General features: G+C 33.0%; 1 long non-coding RNA gene across 2 annotated transcripts in view; it reads right to left on the reverse strand.

Moving 5' to 3' along the window:
- Window positions 1–1,836: 1,836 nt before the first annotated feature.
- Window positions 1,837–8,778, reverse strand: part of LOC111085169 — a 57,881-nt gene continuing 50,939 nt past the window's right edge. The window contains exon 3 of one of the 2 annotated variants that reach the window (XR_002610007.1): window positions 1,837–2,073. This is a non-coding gene — a long non-coding RNA (uncharacterized LOC111085169). Of the gene's footprint in view, window positions 2,074–4,792; window positions 4,897–8,778 lie in introns of those variants that run through there. The other variant, XR_002610008.1, reaches the window with a different exon arrangement.

The raw sequence follows: 8,778 nt of genomic DNA on the forward strand, positions 1-8,778 counted from the left end.
CTTATTTTTCTCTAAAACAGATGTAAAGGATACCTTTGTGGTCTTGTTGTACTATTTATATCAAACTAAGCTTAGTATCTTATAAAATATATTTAAAGGGATGCCTTTGTTGTCTTGTTGTGCTATTTATATCAAACTAAGCTTAGTATCTTATAAAATATATTTAAAGGGATGCCTTTGTTGTCTTGTTGTACTATTTATATCAAACTAAGCTTAGTATCTTATAAAATATATTTAAAGGGATACCTTTGTGGTCTTGTTGTACTATTTATATCAAACTAAGCTTAGTATCTTATAAAATAGATTTAATGGATATCTTTGTTGTCTTGTACTATTTATATCAAACTAAGCTTAGTATGTTATACAATATATTTAAAGGGATGCCTTTGTTGTCTTGTTGTACTATTTATATCAAACTAAGCTTAGTATCTTATACAATGTATTTAAAGGGATGCCTTTGTTGTCTTGTTGTACTATTTATATCAAACTAAGCTTAGTATCTTATACAATATATTTAAAGGGATGCCTTTATTGTCTTGTTGTACTATTTATATCAAACTAAGCTTAGTATCTTATACAATGTATTTAAAGGGATGCCTTTGTTGTCTTATTGTACTATTTATATCAAACTAAGCTTAGTATCTTATAAAATATATTTAAAGGGATGCCTTTGTTGTCTTGTTGTGCTATTTATATCAAACTAAGCTTAGTATCTTATAAAATAGATTTAAAGGATATCTTTGTTGTCTTGTACTATTTATATCAAACTAAGCTTAGTATCTTATAAAATATATTTAAAGGGATGCCTTTGTTGTCTTGTTGTGCTATTTATATCAAACTAAGCTTAGTATCTTATAAAATATATTTAAATGATACATTTGTTGTCTTGTACTATTTATATCAAACTAAGCTTAGTATCCTATAAAATAGATTTAAAGGATATCTTTGTTGTCTTGTACTATTTATATCAAACTAAGCTTAGTATCCTATTAAATAGATTTAAAGGATATCTTTGTTATTCAGTTAGAGTCTAATTTATTAAAAGCACTCATTATGGAAAGGTATATTGTATATTGTTTCACATACAAATTATGTAAGCACACTCACACAGCAAGGTGCATGTAGTAATGTGTACTTAATTAGTTCTAAACATATTTCGTCCTTTTAGAGTGGAAAACAAACACGTGTTGCTTGGCTACTCGGAGAAAATGACACGGCGTATCACACACACAAACACACGTATTTCATAAGAAACTCAAACAACCCAGGTTTCTTGTGTTATAATCATGGAAAACGTTAAGTACCTCGTTAAAACCCTTTACGTTTTATTATTGTTGGGATTCAAAGGGAATTTGTTTGAAACAGTTAATTAAATAATTAATTTCAGAAATATAATTGGCCATTTTGTGAGTTGAGGAAAATGCGGGAACGTCTTGGACACTGTCCTAAATTAATGTCACAGTTCTTGAGTATTTACTCCCAATAGTAACTTAAAGAAGGCGTTACGATTTATTGATGTTTTCTTCATGATTATTTGGTAAAAAAATAAATATGTTTAAAGGCTGATTACCCTTTATTTTGGTCTCTTCCTCTGAGCAAGACTGGTTTAGGGAAATGCAACCGTTCCTCAGTAATGACGTCATAAGTCAAGGAAATCCCAAACTCGCACTGCATTTGAAGAGATGGATTTTATTTACTTTAATGATATTTCAGATGTGTCATAACTGAAGAAAAATATACACATTAAAACACCATTAAGATGAGTTATAAGATGTTTATTATCTTTAAATTTGGAGGCAAATAATATTATATAGCACAATAATATTTTATTTTTCGTCAAATATAACCATATCAAATACAATTTTTTCAATAGTAGAAGCTCAATGATAAACTCCATTTGTAAAATTTTCCACATAATTTTTATTAATTGCAGAGAACTTAATAATGAACAGGTCCTTTTGATTCAATGATATGTGATAAAGAGCTTAGGGGCGTCGTACCCAAATCAGACAGAAAGCAGGAGCAGTCCATCCATATGAAACTAACTATCCAAGAACCAACAGTTAGTTTTTCCTTTAAAGAAAAATGAGTAGCTTCGATGTCAGAACAATTGTATTATAGCTCCTATTATCTATCATTAATTACTTCCACTTCAAGTAATGAAATATGAAGCTATATCCAATTAGGTTAGAAAACACAACCTTGCAATTTTCTACATACCGTAACCCGATTCTAGCCTTATCGATCGTATATATATATATATATATCTATAAAATCAATCCAAACAACAAACAAAATCATTATCATGATCATCACGCATAAATTATAATGTACCTTGTAATGATAAGTTAAGGGAAACCGCATTATGTAAAACCTTTTTTGGGGTATTCAGTATCTAACTTCAGAATAATTCAAAACACAAATAATATTTCTTAATAAAGTGGAAACACAGCTTGGAAATGTCATGTAATAAAACTTCCTGATCTTTATATATTATCATAAGACAAAAGTTAAAAGGTTTTTGATAGGTGAAGGAATCGCAATTTCTTGACAAACCCAGTCTTTATTCTGAGTTACAGTCACTTTTCCTATCAATAAAGCTCCCCAGTGGCACAGCGGTATGTATGCGGACTTACAACGCGAGAAACCGGGTTTCGATACTCGTGGTGGGCAGAGCACAGATAGCTCATTGTGTAGCTTTGTGTTTAATTACAGAACAAACAAACAAACATATCAACAGAACAGTCTTTATTCTTACTTAACAGTCATTTTAACTATCAACAAACCCAGTCCTTATTCTTACTTAACAGCCGCTTTTCCTATCAACAAACCCAGTCCTTATTCTTACTTAACAGCCGCTTTTCTTATCAACAAATCCAGTCCTTATTCTTACTTAACAGTCATTTTAACTATCAACAAACCCAGTCTATTCTGACTTACAGTCATGTTTCCTATCAACAAACCCAGTCTATTCTAACTTACAGTTACTTTTTCTATCAACAGACCAGTCTTTATTCTTACTTAACAGCCATTTTAACTATCAACAAACCCAGTCCGTATTCTTAACAGCCGCTTTTCCTATCAACAAACCCAGTCCTTATTCTTACTTAACAGCCGCTTTTCCTATCAACAAACCCAGTCTTTATTCTTACTTAACAGCCGCTTTTCCTATCAACAAATCCAGTCCTTATTCTTACTTAACAGTCATGTTTCCTATAAACAAACCCAGTCTATTCTGACTTACAGTCACGTTTCATATCAACAGACCAGTCTTTATTCTTACTTAACAGCCGCTTTTCCTATCAACAAATCCAGTCCTTATTCTTACTTAACAGTCACGTTTCCTATAAACAAACCCAGTCTATTCTAACTTACAGTCACGTTTCCTATCAACAGACCAGTCTTTATTCTTACTTAACAGTCACTTTTCCTATTAACAAATCCAGTCCTTATTCTTACTTAACAGTCATTTTAACTATCAACAAACCCAATCTATTCTGACTTACAGTCACGTTTCCTATCAACAGACCAGTCTTTATTCTTACTTAACAGTCACTTTTCCTTGAGTCAGTATTTCAAATTTCTCAAGAATATGCATTTCCTGAACGAATAATATCGGGCAAACATGTCTCATGGATTTCTAGGATCGTCATTGTCTTCATTCCACAAACAGTCTAGTAATCGTAAATTGGAACGACGGATCATAATGACGGTTTTTGCACCGAGCTAGATAAGAAGGACATGGTAAAGTGCTCTTTCTGAAGACTGAAAAAACAAGAAAGTAAGAATGTGTCTATATTTATTGATTGAAATACAAGCATGAAGACATAAACGTGTAAAATAATTTCTAATTTAAAGTTCACGAACAAAAACTTTATGGTATGATTTAAACAATGGAAGTTTATTACTGTATTCTTAATGAGAAGAGACAAAATCGAAATGAAGGGCGCGGTAAAAAATGTTATACGAACTTTATTACTAACACCATGAATTTTCTACTGGTCAATATTGCGAACTTGCCAAAAGGTTTTATCTTATCTCTGATATCACGTTGATCTTAGGTGTAATATAAGATAGAAACAAATGTTATAGTTCAGACATTGAGATAGTAGAGGAACGACTTATAGAATAGTGTCTTATTTTTCTCTATTTTTACTATGAAAAGTTAAGTTTTAAAATCCTATTAAATATAATAATTTAAGCCATTATTTTGAATTACACACTTTATACCTAAGTCAAAAACTCGTTAGACATTGTGTAGATACATTGGGTGTTTTAGAGTAGCATGAACAAAGTAACAGAATTTTTTTATTAGCATTTAAGGACTGATTTTACAAACTATAATCTTTCAAGTGCAAGAACTCGTGAGAATTTTTGTTAGACAAAAACTGATCTTGTGATGAAAATAATATGATTTTAATCATACACAAATATTTTATTGATCAGGGAAATTAAGTAGTGAAAATAATGGAGAAGTCGCTGTTTCAAATACAAAAATAGTTCTTATACATCTATTCATATTTTTAGGCGCTGATAATTCGGATATCTTGTGTAGATTCCAAAACGTCAAGGTGAGAAAAATAGTCAAAACAGTATGAGTTCGATGATACAAAAGTTGTAGGAGTAAATAGATTTCAGAAAGTTGAATAAACGTGGATGTCCTGGTTTGTTTCCTGAAGATGATCAATGTGTCAAGTTGCGTTGATCGGACTCGCTAACCACGTGTATTCTCAAGCAATAACAGCAACCAATAACAGTGTTATTCACCCAAGAATACACACAGTAACACAAGTGGCATACAGCTCTTGGTTGTGTTTCGTATCCGCTGGAAAGAATCTTGTAGATCTGCTACATTTAGCATCTTCATGTTCTTCCAGTTGTTGAAAATACTCTTGCCTGTAAAATATGATTACTTACTTTAAGAATGCCTTTTATACCGTCTGATGTACGCAAAGTAACAAGTGCCAGTGGATAGAAAAAATCCACTGGGATCTAAATGTCTATGCGTAGAGGCCAGTAAATCGGTGGGACTAAATAAGGTACCGACTTAGTAAATTAACCATGTCCACTGCGTAATTAAAAAATAACCTTGTCGTACTCTCTTCATGATAATGATATTGTTAATTAGATTTTCCACTTTGAAATTAACCAGCCGACTAACTACTTGAACTTTTTAAGTCCTTCGACACACACACACACATTTTTGATGCTAAATTGTTCTACCGCGCAAGCTGGTGATGACAGGCCAACAAATATAGCCGCATTCAAGCTCGAGAGACCTGTTACATTAAATGTTATCACTATAGCGACTCCGACCACCAGCCTTATCTAGAAGCGTCGCCTCCTTCAGCTTCGATAAAACAGGTCACTCCCAGCTCCACTTCGGTTAGCGTACTTCTCGGTTCACTTTCTTTTCGCCGAACAGACAAAACGAATTACCGGCTTCAGATCGGCAGCTCTTCTTCGTCTAGCCACGGACCTCGGTTCACTTTCTTTTCGCCGAACAGACAAAGCGAATTACTAGCCTCAGACCAGTAACCTTACGTGATGCTTGGCCCGTCTCTAACCCTTGCCGCCTTCTCATGGCCTAATAAAGTTAATTCCTTCGCCTCCTCATGTGCTCACTGCCTACTTTGCTGGAGTAAACTGATCACTACTGGAAGAATATCCGTGGCACATCTGCTGAGTTGCTTGGCGGTTCCCCATCTGATAACGTGTCAAGATAACCACAGCAGGTTTTAGTAGTGCTTTCTGTTGCTTGTAAAATCGGCCTGTAAATTTCTCTAAATATTTTGTATTGTGTTATGACTAATACGTTCATGCATTAATCTTGGTAAGTTAGATTTCTCTTACCAGCCAAAGAAACTGGTCCGTGTTCATATCTTTATCTCCAGCTTCATGGTGATAAATCGAAGTGTTCATTGTCTACGTTCAGAACTGCCAGGAACTCGAGTTTCAGTGGTCTTCACTACGTGGCCGCACATGCATAATCACGACATTATAATACACCGAGCCGTCACCAACTGACAGCACGCGCGGAGCTCGTCCATCACACGTCGAGGTTGGGTAGGTGGAATGTGACGTCATAGGCCTACACAAGATTAAAGTCTCAAGTCATTTTCTTGACGTCACAGATCTTTACGCCCCCAAACAGTGTTATAATAGCAGTTAATAAATTTAGTTCGAGTAAACGTTAATAAAAACGCGTTACATGTGGTATTCATGACGTATTGTTCGTATCTCTCTTTCTTCTACCTTATTCGTTGGGAACAATGCTTGTTAATTTGAAGACAAAATTTCGCAATACTCGCTGATACAAACATATATCGTTAGACGAAAGGTTACAATTTTAGAACCCAAAGATAACGTTATAAATATGAGAATCATTGAAAAACTGAGTAAGCTTTAAGTTCGTTCCGTGTTTGAGAAATTAGTGAAGTGTTCAGATCAATTGTAGTTATCGCGTATATTCAAGTATTTGATCGATTAGTCGCGAAATTGCACAAGAAAAGTTATTTGTACTTTAGACGTAGAAAGTAATATTCTGTTGAAAGTGAAAAAGTTATTTGTGAACTTAGGTCTACAACTGTGTACAAGTGATAGTACCTGTAGAAAACGTCAAGAAACAAAGAAAATTATTGCTATTGTCATGAGGATTGTACTCCCCTATTATTTTCACCAAATGCTTCAAAAGAACCCCCCCCCCAAAAAAAGCACGTTTACAACATATGTTAGTCCCCGTAAGAGTAACTTACACACAGAAAATGTTGATTGAATTGGCCGTTTACGCTACCGTTAAAGTATCAAGTCAAATACACATTCAGTATCTGAGCTACTCTGTATAGCCTTTAATGCAACACCGACTCCAAGTGAGCGTTTTATGTATTATTCATTATGTAAAGTAAGAGCATATTAAAGTTAATATTTTCTCCTTTTACATTATTTTTCGAAAACAGGAGACAGAAAAGCAAATGCTTTAGGTTTTTCAGAAAGCTGTGGACATATAGTTTTAGTTTATGCACTTAACAGGTATGCTATGTAATTTTCTTATATGTACCTAACATATATATGATATGTAGTTTTAGTATATGCACCTAACATATATATGATATGTAGTTTTAGTATATGCACCTAACAGATATGATGTATAGTTTAGTATGTGCACCTAATAGATATGATATATAGTTTTATTATATGCACCTAACAGGTATAATATGTAGTTTTAGTACATGCACCTAACATATATATGATATGTAGTTTTAGTATATGCACCTAACAGATATGATGCATAGTTTAGTATATGCACCTAACAGATATGATATATAGTTTTATCATATGCACCTAACAGGTATGCTATGAAGTTTTAGTATATGCACCTAACAGATATGATATATAGTTTTATTATATGCACCTAACAGGTATACTATGTAGTTTAGTATATGCACCTAACAGGTATACTATGTAGTTTAGTATATGCACCTAACATATGATGTATAGTTTTAGTATATGCTCCTAACGGATATGATGTATAGTTTTATTATATGCACCTAACATATGATGTATAGTTTTAGTATATGCACCTAACAGATACGATGTATAGTTTACTATATGCACCTAACAGATATGATATATAGTTTTAGTATATACACCTAACATATGATGTATAGTTTTAGTATATACACCTTACATATGATGTATAGTTTTAGTATATACACCTAACAGATATGATGTATAGTTTTAGTATATGCACCTAACAGATATGATGTATAGTTTTAGTATATGCACCTAAAAGATATGATGTATAGTTTTAGTATATACACCTTGCATATGATGTATTTGGTGTTAATATCTATAATTATTCTTATAACGAATCCTGAATTGCAACAAAAATAGTTTAAACCTTACTATCGTTTGGACTTTTCATTTAGTTTCCGTTACAAATTGAGTCCGTGTAGCCTAGCGATTGACACATCTGATCTCGTTTTCGAAGACCCAAGGTTTAAGCCACGATATGTCGCTGAACACTCTTTGCTCTTTCAGTTGTGAGGGCTTAGAACTGATACAGTCGATCTTGGTTAAGAGTTACCATATAGGTGGTGGGTACTTCTAACCGATTGCCGTCTCTTTGGTAGGCAGTTTTAAATTAGGGATTGATGTGCCTGAATCTCAAGAGTTTCTGACCTATTTGATGAGCCCGTGTGTTGCATTAGGTAGCGTTCAGGTTGAAAATACTAACATTTTAGTACATTATTCAAGAATGCAAACTCTCTTATAAAAAGAAACCAAAAAACAATAATTTTTGAATTTGTCTTTGGTTTCCTTTATCTGAGAAAAAGTTGAGTTTTTTTTTCAGAGATTTTAAAATCGTGGATAGGAAAATATGCCTTATATTTCATGCCACATATACATAGATTTACAGTTTTTATCTTAATAAAACTTAACACCCGTTTTTCAACAATAAAAAAAACACTATATACATTTAGATAGCTAAAACGTTTGCTTTTACGAAACTATGATCGCGATAAATTGAAATAAATATAAAATTCGGGCTAGTTTAGTAAAATATGGATGTAAAACGCGAAAATAATAACTTCAAACTAGTACAAACAGGGTCTGCATGAGTCATAAGGCATTCGTTATGACATAGACGTCTATAAGTTATACGTAACAATAAGGCATTCGTTATGACATAGACGTCTATAAGTTATACGTAACAATAAGGCATTCGTTATGACATAGACGTCTATAAGTTATACGTGACAGAGATATTCCTTTAAA

The sequence above is a fragment of the Limulus polyphemus genome, unplaced genomic scaffold (assembly GCF_000517525.1).
Source record: "Limulus polyphemus unplaced genomic scaffold, Limulus_polyphemus-2.1.2 Scaffold260, whole genome shotgun sequence".
NCBI classification, from domain to species: domain Eukaryota; kingdom Metazoa; phylum Arthropoda; class Merostomata; order Xiphosura; family Limulidae; genus Limulus; species Limulus polyphemus.